Source organism: Hydractinia symbiolongicarpus, chromosome 3 (assembly GCF_029227915.1).
Source record: "Hydractinia symbiolongicarpus strain clone_291-10 chromosome 3, HSymV2.1, whole genome shotgun sequence".
In the NCBI taxonomy this organism is placed as follows: domain Eukaryota; kingdom Metazoa; phylum Cnidaria; class Hydrozoa; order Anthoathecata; family Hydractiniidae; genus Hydractinia; species Hydractinia symbiolongicarpus.
This window is the reverse complement of record NC_079877.1, coordinates 8,491,360-8,500,986: the sequence shown is the minus strand read 5'-3', so window position 1 is coordinate 8,500,986 and position 9,627 is coordinate 8,491,360. Positions and strand designations below refer to the sequence as shown.

Below are 9,627 nucleotides of genomic sequence, written 5' to 3'. Positions count from 1 at the left end.
TTGATTTGATTTTGATTTTTTTGATTTTTTTTGATTTTCTCTTTATTTAACGTCGATAGATACAATAGTATTTAAATAACTAATTTAAATCGACAACAAAACGTAAAACAAGGCAAACAGCGATAAAAAATAAGAAAAATAAATAAATAAATAAGTAAAGTTAAAATATGTATGGTATATCCATGCATATTTTACAGGTGCAAACATCACCTTCCCAAAATTTTATTGAGCTACGGAAGGCTTCGAGAGAAGGAGCATTCTTTGTAGCGTCAGGCACAGATATCCATAGCTTCCCTGCAATATTTGATAAAGTATTTAAGCCATAGTACGTTGTCCGACAAGTTGGTCGCCTGATCAAATTAAAGCAACGAAGGTTGTACTTGTTTTCCCTAACAGTAAATATCTCGTTCATATATAGAGGTGACAATCCATTTAAAAATTTGTAAACCTCTTTCATTAAATTCTGTAAATTGATGATGTGAATATTTTTAACATTACATAAAGATAAAAGTTCATCGTAACTGCCATTTATATCGTCCTGTATGATTCTTAGACAACGTTCATGAATACGATTGATTCGATTATTCGCAACTTTTCCACAAAACATCCATACTAAGGGACAGTAAGAAAACTGAGACAAAATAAATGAATTGAAGAGAAAACGCTTCATCTTGGGTGTCAAAAAGGAAGATATCCTTTGAAGCACGTTGAGTTTCCTACTAGCCTTATTACAGATGTTTTTGACATGCGAATGAAAGTTTAGTCTCGAGTCAATCGTAACACCAAGAAGCACTACAGACGATTTACACGCAATTTTCAAATGGTTAAATATCAAACTTTCATCGTGATGACCTAATACAATATATTGATACTTTTTCAAATTTATTGCTAAGTAATTTTCATAAAACCAATTATTAACTATGACCAAATTAGTAAGCAGTGTTTGTTTTACATCTTCTAATGAATTTTCACAAGCATATAAGGTGTTATCATCTGCAAAGTTACAAAGGGATGATTGAATAATGAACCAGAATAAATCGTTTATAGAATAATTGAAGAGAGGAGGTCCTAAGATTGATCCTTGTGGAACTCCAACTTGAAGAGGAAGCCATTCGCTAAAAGAAGAATTTATTCTGGTTCTCTGAAAACGATTTTTCAAGTATGAGTGAATAAATAATAAAGAAGATTCAGAAAAACCATAGGCATGCAGCTTTGCAATAAGCAAATCATGGTTGATAGTATCAAAAGCTTTTGAAAGGTCCATTAGCACTGCTCCAACTACACCCTTATTATCAAGTGTGCTTTTCCATTGTTCAATCATTCGAATGAGAGCATATTGTGTATTATAACCCTTTCTGAAGCCTGATAGATGAGGGCTGAGTTTGTCATGCATAAAAGTGTGCATTTGATTAAGAATAATTCTTTCAAAAACCTTTGATAAACAGGGAAGCAAGCTAACAGGTCTATAGTTCTCCTTATCATTACAGTCATCCTTCTTAAAAACAGGTATAACCTCTGCAAGTTTTAAATCATCAGGAAAAATATTAGACTGTAAACAAAAATTTATAATATTAGTGAGGATAGGAACAAAGATATGAATAAACTTTTTCAACATAAAAACTGGAAAATCACCACTAACAGAAGATTTCTTTGCATCCATGTCTTTGATGACTTTGAGAACATCAGGCTGTTCAACCAGCGAAAAATAGAACTTTTCCTCATAACCCACATTTTCACGAATTTTCAAAATACTGATGTGATTAGTATACGAGTGGATTGCATCGTGAATGGTTGCTGTATGTGTATCATCGTTTGGTTTGATTGGTAAATTTTTCGTGATGTTGGTGTAATATTCATTGAAGATTTTGCATAATTTTTGTTCGTCGGTGACTATCTTTTCTTTCTCGATTAAGATAATTTTGTTGGTGTTATAACTAACGTTTGAAAACAATGGCTTGACAGACTTCCAGAACTTTTTATTATCAGTAATGCTTGTCATACGTAAACCCTTGAAATACGAACGTCTGGTTTTTCGTAATAAGGAAACACAGTAGTTTCTCTGTCTAGTGAAGTTGGACCAATTTTCTTTTGATCGTGATTTGTTATATATGCGACGAAGTTTGGATCTGTGCATAATAGCTTTGCGAAGCTCCTTGGTGATAAAAGGTGCGTTATTGAATCTTAGTATTTTCTTTTTCAATGGTGCAAAATGGTTTAGCGTAGACGTGATGCATAAGTTGAATTGGTTAAAGTCGTAATTGTTCTCAAGTAATTTCAAAAAGTTCATTGATAATGTTCTTTCAAAATCAAAGTAGTCAATTTTGTTGTAATTTCTGTAGTGTTTCACAATTGGGTCGCCTTTAATCACGTTCATTCTCATCACACTTCCAACAAATAAATGCCAATCTGATATGCCAGTTTCGATTGTTACACTATTTTTAAAGAAATTTGGTTGATTTGTTAATATGTGATCAATGCAAGAAGGCGAAGTACTTGACTTAAAGCAGGTTGGTGATTTGATTAGTCTATGGAGGTCGTATGTTGAAATGAAGTTATCGAAATCTGTGTCACTTATTTCCATGTTTAAATCACCCATAATTATGATGTTTTCTTGATAGTTGAGATGTGAAATCAATACATTTGCGATTTGAGTTAAAAAGTAGTAATTTTTTTGTAACGGTGGTTTATATGCACCGATTAAAAGCCATTTGCGTTTTCGAAGATTTATTTCGACAACTAAAACTTCGATATCATCCGGTAAAGTATATTTTCGCAACACTTTGAAGGGAATATTTTCATTTATATAGAGTAAAATACCGCCACCATGTCCATTTCTATCTTTCCTCAGAATTGCGTAATTATCTAACTTAAATTGAGCATCAGTGAACGATTCATCTATTTTCGTTTCAGTTAGAAGCAGAACATCAATATTGTGCTTGAAAGTTAAATCAATTTCTTCGAACTTGTTTCGCAACGAGTTTACGTTCAAATGACCGACTATCAAGTTACACATGTTACTGCGACGTAGAGTGAAAATATCATATGTTGAATCAAAAGTATCTGAGGCAGTGTTCGGTGGATCTGTGTCGTAAATTTCGACAGGTTTTTTGTGTCAATCCTCAATCACCTGTAGAAAGTTCCGAGACAATATTGAAGTCCCTTTCATATTTAGGTGAAGGCGACTTCTATTCAAATGTAAGTCGGGGTTTATATTATCATTATTGATAAAGCCGATGTTTCTTTGTTCGCAAAGATGAGCGAGAGATTTGTTGACTGCCATTACCTTTTCATTTAGTCTGTCTTTTCGTTGAATTATGCCCGATATCATTACATTATTTTCACCAGATTTCAATTTAATAGCCAATTTTACTATGTTTTGAGCAATTTGATCGGTTTCGATTCTATTAAGATCGTTAGTGCCACAATGAATAATAATGTTATCGGGAGACATGTTCGTAGTTGGTATTGCGTAACTTTCCATGCATTTAGTCGTGGCTCCAGAGAAGGATTTCACTATAATCTTGTTCTCGTTTGAAGAAAGTTTCCAGCCCTTCACTTCTTTTACAATCGAGTCTCCAATTATTTGCGTAACTTTAGATTTTTTGTCAGATCTCCTTCGCGGCGTTTTATGCGGCACTTCGTTGGCAACACTATTTACATCATCCATTATTTCATCAATGGGCAAGTTTTCAGAGCGATTTGCGTGAATAAAGGAACTCTGTTTAATGATTTTTGCCTTAACGGTGTCCTTGGGAATTGTAAAATTCTCGTTTGTTTCGCAAGATTTTAATTTGTTGAAGCTATGAGAGTTATGTAGTATGTCGTCACGCGTTGATGATTTCGTCGCTAATAACATTTGTATCATTTCATTTTTGGCATTTACTTCCTTTTCCAAAAATAAAATCCTTTCCTCCAACACACTAAACATTTTATTACTATCCCATTCAGTAGAAACGTGACGGTTTGACAGAGCAACATTTTTAACACATTCATCAAGGTAGTTTTTAAGATCGTGTATTAGCTCACCTTTCATTTTTTGTAAGTTGATGTTTGAATACATGCGGTCTATAAACGATTCATCACTTTCTTTAACTCCATTTCTTTCAAGAATTATAGGAATATCTGAAGTCGAGCTTATTTTACGAAGTGGTGTATCAATGAATTTTACAATTGGTGTATTAGTTAAATTTTCCAAGCTGCTCAGTTGTGCCTCGGAAGCTTTTTTGATGCTGTAAAAGGTCATATGACAGCCTTTAAAAAGATGCGAAATTAATGCGAAATTAAACAGCAAGAAATGCTCTAGACATATGCAGCGCGGTTTAGTATTATTATTATTATTATTAATACCAGGTAATCTTAGGAGCATCATAAATCCTCTTATGACCACTGGCAACTACTGAAATTAGTATAAAAATAAATAAATTAAAAACATCGTCTTGGAGGATCCGGGCATCGATCCCGGTACCTCTCGCATGCAAAGCGAGCGCTCTACCATGTGAGCTAATCCCCCTGGAAATGGTAAAAAGGTCATAGTTCGAGTGCTGTTCGCAATACTAAACTACACCTTACATCAGACACATTTCAGCTTACCTACCTTCAGCAGAGTGGCGCAGAGGAAGCGTGCTGGGCCCATAACCCAGAGGTCGGTGGATCGAAACCACCCTCTGCTACGTGCGAGCTATCGCATCATTTTAAAAACCACGTCATACTACAAACGTGACATGACCTGCATAGTCCTGCACAAGAACTGTACGATGATACATCCACCGATAGCTCAGTTGGTAGAGCGGAGGACTGTAGACGAACTTATACCACTCAGGCATCCTTAGGTCGCTGGTTCAAATCCGGCTCGGTGGACTTGCATTTTAGGCCTAAAATTTTGTGTGGCAGGGGAAAGTTGTCGGAAGTGGGATTCGAACCCACGCCCTCATTTAAGGACCAGAATTCTCCACGCGATGAGTGGAAGAACATTTTGTCTTGAGTCTGGCGCCTTAGACCGCTCGGCCATCCCGACATGACACGAACGCTGCTGCAAATTGCTCTGCGCAAATTTCATTTATTTTACGCCTATGGAAAAGGCATTGGAGAACCCGGGCATCGATCCCGGTACCTCTCGCATGCTAAGCGAGCGCTCTACCATCTGAGCTAGTTCCCCATCAAGTTTGCTTCGCCTTTGCCACTCCGCAAATGTTACGTAATTCATCCTCTTTCGACAAGACATTGTGGTGAAAGTTAGTTCACCATCGTACCAAATAATTGTTACGCCCGATGACGGACTCGAACCCGCGACCCTCATATTAAAAGTCTGATGCTCTACCGACTGAGCTAACCGGGCGTAAATCTGTATTCCCGGACAGTCCCGCGAACGCTACTGACGTGAAACGAAACATTGACAAGATAAAAAGAACCTCCCCGGCGGGGAATCGAACCCCGGTCTCCCGCGTGACAGGCGGGGATACTTACCACTATACTACCGAGGACGAGTTCATATTTAAATAATATGTTCGCGATGGCGTCAATGCCCGAATGCCACACGGTCGATCATGTTAAAAGCTGAAACTGTGTATACTGTCAATGCGAAATTAAACAGCAAGAAATGCTCTAGACATATGCAGCGCGGTTTAGTATTATTATTATTATTATTAATACCAGGTAATCTTAGGAGCATCATAAATCCTCTTATGACCATTGGCAACTACTGAAATTAGTATAAAAATAAATAAATTAAAAACATCGTCTTGGAGGATCCGGGCATCGATCCCGGTACCTCTCGCATGCAAAGCGAGCGCTCTACCATGTGAGCTAATCCCCCTGGAAATGGTAAAAAGGTCATAGTTCGAGTGCTGTTCGCAATACTAAACTACACCTTACATCAGACACATTTCAGCTTACCTACCTTCAGCAGAGTGGCGCAGAGGAAGCGTGCTGGGCCCATAACCCAGAGGTCGGTGGATCGAAACCACCCTCTGCTACGTGCGAGCTATCGCATCATTTTAAAAACCACGTCATACTACAAACGTGACATGACCTGCATAGTCCTGCACAAGAACTGTACGATGCTACATCCACCGATAGCTCAGTTGGTAGAGCGGAGGACTGTAGACGAACTTATACCACTCAGGCATCCTTAGGTCGCTGGTTCAAATCCGGCTCGGTGGACTTGCATTTTAGGCCTAAAATTTTGTGTGGCAGGGAAAAGTTGTCGGAAGTGGGATTCGAACCCACGCCCTCATTCGAGGACCAGAATTCTCCACGCGATGAGTGGAAGAACATTTTGTCTTGAGTCTGGCGCCTTAGACCGCTCGGCCATCCCGACATGACACGAACGCTGCTGCAAATTGCTCTGCGCAAATTTCATTTATTTTACGCCTATGGAAAAGGCATTGGAGAACCCGGGCATCGATCCCGGTACCTCTCGCATGCTAAGCGAGCGCTCTACCATCTGAGCTAGTTCCCCATCAAGTTTGCTTCGCCTTTGCCACTCCGCAAATGTTACGTTATTCATCCTCTTTCGACAAGACATTGTGGTGAAAGTTAGTTCACCATCGTACCAAATAATTGTTACGCCCGATGAGGGACTCGAACCCGCGACCCTCAGATTAAAAGTCTGATGCTCTACCGACTGAGCTAACCGGGCGTAAATCTGGATTCCCGGACAGTCCCGCAAACGCTACTGACGTGAAACGAAACATTGACAAGATAAAAAGAACCTCCCCGGCGGGGAATCGAACCCCGGTCTCCCGCGTGACAGGCGGGGATACTTACCACTATACTACCGAGGACGAGTTCATATTTAAATAATATGTTCGCGATGGCGTCAATGCCCGAATGCCACACGGTCGATCATGTTAAAAGCTGAAACTGTGTATACTGTCAATGCGAAATTAAACAGCAAGAAATGCTCTAGACATATGCAGCGCGGTTTAGTATAATTATTATTATTATTAATACCAGGTAATCTTAGGAGCATCATAAATCCTCTTATGACCATTGGCAACTACTGAAATTAGTATAAAAATAAATAAATTAAAAACATCGTCTTGGAGGATCCGGTCATCGATCCCGGTACCTCTCGCATGCAAAGCGAGCGCTCTACCATGTGAGCTAATCCCCCTGGAAATGGTAAAAAGGTCATAGTTCGAGTGCTGTTCGCAATACTAAACTACACCTTACATCAGACACATTTCAGCTTACCTACCTTCAGCAGAGTGGCGCAGAGGAAGCGTGCTGGGCCCATAACCCAGAGGTCGGTGGATCGAAACCACCCTCTGCTACGTGCGAGCTATCGCATCATTTTAAAAACCGCGTCATACTACAAACGTGACATGACCTGCATAGTCCTGCACAAGAACTGTACGATGCTACATCCACCGATAGCTCAGTTGGTAGAGCGGAGGACTGTAGACGAACTTATACCACTCAGGCATCCTTAGGTCGCTGGTTCAAATCCGGCTCGGTGGACTTGCATTTTAGGCCTAAAATTTTGTGTGGCAGGGAAAAGTTGTCGGAAGTGGGATTCGAACCCACGCCCTCATTCGAGGACCAGAATTCTCCACGCGATGAGTGGAAGAACATTTTGTCTTGAGTCTGGCGCCTTAGACCGCTCGGCCATCCCGACATGACACGAACGCTGCTGCAAATTGCTCTGCGCAAATTTCATTTATTTTACGCCTATGGAAAAGGCATTGGAGAACCCGGGCATCGATCCCGGTACCTCTCGCATGCTAAGCGAGCGCTCTACCATCTGAGCTAGTTCCCCATCAAGTTTGGTTCGCCTTTGCCACTCCGCAAATGTTACGTTATTCATCCTCTTTCGACAAGACATTGTGGTGAAAGTTAGTTCACCATCGTACCAAATAATTGTTACGCCCGATGAGGGACTCGAACCCGCGACCCTCAGATTAAAAGTCTGATGCTCTACCGACTGAGCTAACCGGGCGTAAATCTGTATTCCCGGACAGTCCCGCGAACGATACTGACGTGAAACGAAACATTGACAAGATAAAAAGAACCTCCCCGGCGGGGAATCGAACCCCGGTCTCCCGCGTGACAGGCGGGGATACTTACCACTATACTACCGAGGACGAGTTCATATTTAAATAATATGTTCGCGATGGCGTCAATGCCCGAATGCCACACGGTCGATCATGTTAAAAGCTGAAACTGTGTATACTGTCAATGCGAAATTAAACAGCAAGAAATGCTCTAGACATATGCAGCGCGGTTTAGTATAATTATTATTATTATTAATACCAGGTAATCTTAGGAGCATCATAAATCCTCTTATGACCATTGGCAACTACTGAAATTAGTATAAAAATAAATAAATTAAAAACATCGTCTTGGAGGATCCGGGCATCGATCCCGGTACCTCTCGCATGCAAAGCGAGCGCTCTACCATGTGAGCTAATCCCCCTGGAAATGGTAAAAAGGTCATAGTTCGAGTGCTGTTCGCAATACTAAACTACACCTTACATCAGACACATTTCAGCTTACCTACCTTCAGCAGAGTGGCGCAGAGGAAGCGTGCTGGGCCCATAACCCAGAGGTCGGTGGATCGAAACCACCCTCTGCTACGTGCGAGCTATCGCATCATTTTTAAAACCACGTCATACTACAAACGTGACATGACCTGCATAGTCCTGCACAAGAACTGTACGATGCTACATCCACCGTTAGCTCAGTTGGTAGAGCGGAGGACTGTAGACGAACTTATACCACTCAGGCATCCTTAGGTCGCTGGTTCAAATCCGGCTCGGTGGACTTGCATTTTAGGCCTAAAATTTTGTGTGGCAGGGAAAAGTTGTCGGAAGTGGGATTCGAACCCACGCCCTCATTCGAGGAACAGAATTCTCCACGCGATGAGTGGAAGAACATTTTGTCTTGAGTCTGGCGCCTTAGACCGCTCGGCCATCCCGACATGACACGAACGCTGCTGCAAATTGCTCTGCGCAAATTTCATCTATTTTACGCCTATGGAAAAGGCATTGGAGAACCCGGGCATCGATCCCGGTACCTCTCGCATGCTAAGCGAGCGCTCTACCATCTGAGCTAGTTCCCCATCAAGTTTGCTTCGCCTTTGCCACTCCGCAAATGTTACGTTATTCATCCTCTTTCGACAAGACATTGTGGTGAAATTTAGTTCACCATCGTACCAAATAATTGTTACGCCCGATGAGGGACTCGAACCCGCGACCCTCAGATTAAAAGTCTGATGCTCTACCGACTGAGCTAACCGGGCGTAAATCTGGATTCCCGGACAGTCCCGCGAACGCTACTGACGTGAAACGAAACATTGACAAGATAAAAAGAACCTCCCCGGCGGGGAATCGAACCCCGGTCTCCCGCGTGACAGGCGGGGATACTTACCACTATACTACCGAGGACGAGTTCATATTTAAATAATATGTTCGCGATGGCGTCAATGCCCGAATGCCACACGGTCGATCATGTTAAAAGCTGAAACTGTGTATACTGTCAATGCGAAATTAAACAGCAAGAAATGCTCTAGACATATGCAGCGCGGTTTAGTATAATTATTATTATTATTAATACCAGGTAATCTTAGGAGCATCATAAATCCTCTTATGACCATTGGCAACTACTGAAATTAGTATAAAAATAAAT

General features: G+C 40.9%; 21 non-coding genes across 21 annotated transcripts; 3 read left to right on the top strand and 18 right to left on the bottom strand.

The window, feature by feature from the left end:
* Positions 1-4,437: 4,437 nt before the first annotated feature.
* Trnaa-ugc (transfer RNA alanine (anticodon UGC)) lies at positions 4,438-4,510 on the bottom strand. Its single transcript has one exon. It is a non-coding gene; the product is annotated as a tRNA-Ala (tRNA).
* A 253-nt stretch (positions 4,511-4,763) lies between these two features.
* On the top strand, positions 4,764-4,857 carry Trnay-gua (transfer RNA tyrosine (anticodon GUA)). Its single transcript has 2 exons — positions 4,764-4,800; positions 4,822-4,857. It is a non-coding gene; the product is annotated as a tRNA-Tyr (tRNA).
* Positions 4,858-4,898: 41 nt separating this feature from the next.
* Positions 4,899-5,014, bottom strand: Trnal-caa (transfer RNA leucine (anticodon CAA)). The gene is made up of 2 exons: positions 4,977-5,014; positions 4,899-4,944 (listed from the first exon to the last, which is right to left on the bottom strand). It is a non-coding gene; the product is annotated as a tRNA-Leu (tRNA).
* Positions 5,015-5,082: 68 nt separating this feature from the next.
* On the bottom strand, positions 5,083-5,155 carry Trnaa-agc (transfer RNA alanine (anticodon AGC)). Its single transcript has one exon. It is a non-coding gene; the product is annotated as a tRNA-Ala (tRNA).
* Positions 5,156-5,408: 253 nt separating this feature from the next.
* Trnad-guc (transfer RNA aspartic acid (anticodon GUC)) lies at positions 5,409-5,480 on the bottom strand. Its single transcript has one exon. It is a non-coding gene; the product is annotated as a tRNA-Asp (tRNA).
* A 259-nt stretch (positions 5,481-5,739) lies between these two features.
* Trnaa-ugc (transfer RNA alanine (anticodon UGC)) lies at positions 5,740-5,812 on the bottom strand. Its single transcript has one exon. It is a non-coding gene; the product is annotated as a tRNA-Ala (tRNA).
* Positions 5,813-6,065: 253 nt separating this feature from the next.
* On the top strand, positions 6,066-6,159 carry Trnay-gua (transfer RNA tyrosine (anticodon GUA)). Its single transcript has 2 exons — positions 6,066-6,102; positions 6,124-6,159. It is a non-coding gene; the product is annotated as a tRNA-Tyr (tRNA).
* A 41-nt stretch (positions 6,160-6,200) lies between these two features.
* Trnal-caa (transfer RNA leucine (anticodon CAA)) lies at positions 6,201-6,316 on the bottom strand. Its single transcript has 2 exons — positions 6,279-6,316; positions 6,201-6,246 (listed from the first exon to the last, which is right to left on the bottom strand). It is a non-coding gene; the product is annotated as a tRNA-Leu (tRNA).
* Positions 6,317-6,384: 68 nt separating this feature from the next.
* On the bottom strand, positions 6,385-6,457 carry Trnaa-agc (transfer RNA alanine (anticodon AGC)). Its single transcript has one exon. It is a non-coding gene; the product is annotated as a tRNA-Ala (tRNA).
* A 107-nt stretch (positions 6,458-6,564) lies between these two features.
* On the bottom strand, positions 6,565-6,637 carry Trnak-uuu (transfer RNA lysine (anticodon UUU)). The gene has a single exon. It is a non-coding gene; the product is annotated as a tRNA-Lys (tRNA).
* A 73-nt stretch (positions 6,638-6,710) lies between these two features.
* On the bottom strand, positions 6,711-6,782 carry Trnad-guc (transfer RNA aspartic acid (anticodon GUC)). Its single transcript has one exon. It is a non-coding gene; the product is annotated as a tRNA-Asp (tRNA).
* A 585-nt stretch (positions 6,783-7,367) lies between these two features.
* Positions 7,368-7,461, top strand: Trnay-gua (transfer RNA tyrosine (anticodon GUA)). The gene is made up of 2 exons: positions 7,368-7,404; positions 7,426-7,461. It is a non-coding gene; the product is annotated as a tRNA-Tyr (tRNA).
* Positions 7,462-7,502: 41 nt separating this feature from the next.
* Trnal-caa (transfer RNA leucine (anticodon CAA)) lies at positions 7,503-7,618 on the bottom strand. The gene is made up of 2 exons: positions 7,581-7,618; positions 7,503-7,548 (listed from the first exon to the last, which is right to left on the bottom strand). It is a non-coding gene; the product is annotated as a tRNA-Leu (tRNA).
* Positions 7,619-7,686: 68 nt separating this feature from the next.
* Trnaa-agc (transfer RNA alanine (anticodon AGC)) lies at positions 7,687-7,759 on the bottom strand. The gene has a single exon. It is a non-coding gene; the product is annotated as a tRNA-Ala (tRNA).
* Positions 7,760-7,866: 107 nt separating this feature from the next.
* Positions 7,867-7,939, bottom strand: Trnak-uuu (transfer RNA lysine (anticodon UUU)). Its single transcript has one exon. It is a non-coding gene; the product is annotated as a tRNA-Lys (tRNA).
* A 73-nt stretch (positions 7,940-8,012) lies between these two features.
* Positions 8,013-8,084, bottom strand: Trnad-guc (transfer RNA aspartic acid (anticodon GUC)). Its single transcript has one exon. It is a non-coding gene; the product is annotated as a tRNA-Asp (tRNA).
* A 259-nt stretch (positions 8,085-8,343) lies between these two features.
* On the bottom strand, positions 8,344-8,416 carry Trnaa-ugc (transfer RNA alanine (anticodon UGC)). The gene has a single exon. It is a non-coding gene; the product is annotated as a tRNA-Ala (tRNA).
* A 388-nt stretch (positions 8,417-8,804) lies between these two features.
* Positions 8,805-8,920, bottom strand: Trnal-caa (transfer RNA leucine (anticodon CAA)). The gene is made up of 2 exons: positions 8,883-8,920; positions 8,805-8,850 (listed from the first exon to the last, which is right to left on the bottom strand). It is a non-coding gene; the product is annotated as a tRNA-Leu (tRNA).
* A 68-nt stretch (positions 8,921-8,988) lies between these two features.
* On the bottom strand, positions 8,989-9,061 carry Trnaa-agc (transfer RNA alanine (anticodon AGC)). The gene has a single exon. It is a non-coding gene; the product is annotated as a tRNA-Ala (tRNA).
* Positions 9,062-9,168: 107 nt separating this feature from the next.
* Trnak-uuu (transfer RNA lysine (anticodon UUU)) lies at positions 9,169-9,241 on the bottom strand. The gene has a single exon. It is a non-coding gene; the product is annotated as a tRNA-Lys (tRNA).
* Positions 9,242-9,314: 73 nt separating this feature from the next.
* Trnad-guc (transfer RNA aspartic acid (anticodon GUC)) lies at positions 9,315-9,386 on the bottom strand. The gene has a single exon. It is a non-coding gene; the product is annotated as a tRNA-Asp (tRNA).
* Between the last annotated feature and the right edge of the window lie 241 nt (positions 9,387-9,627).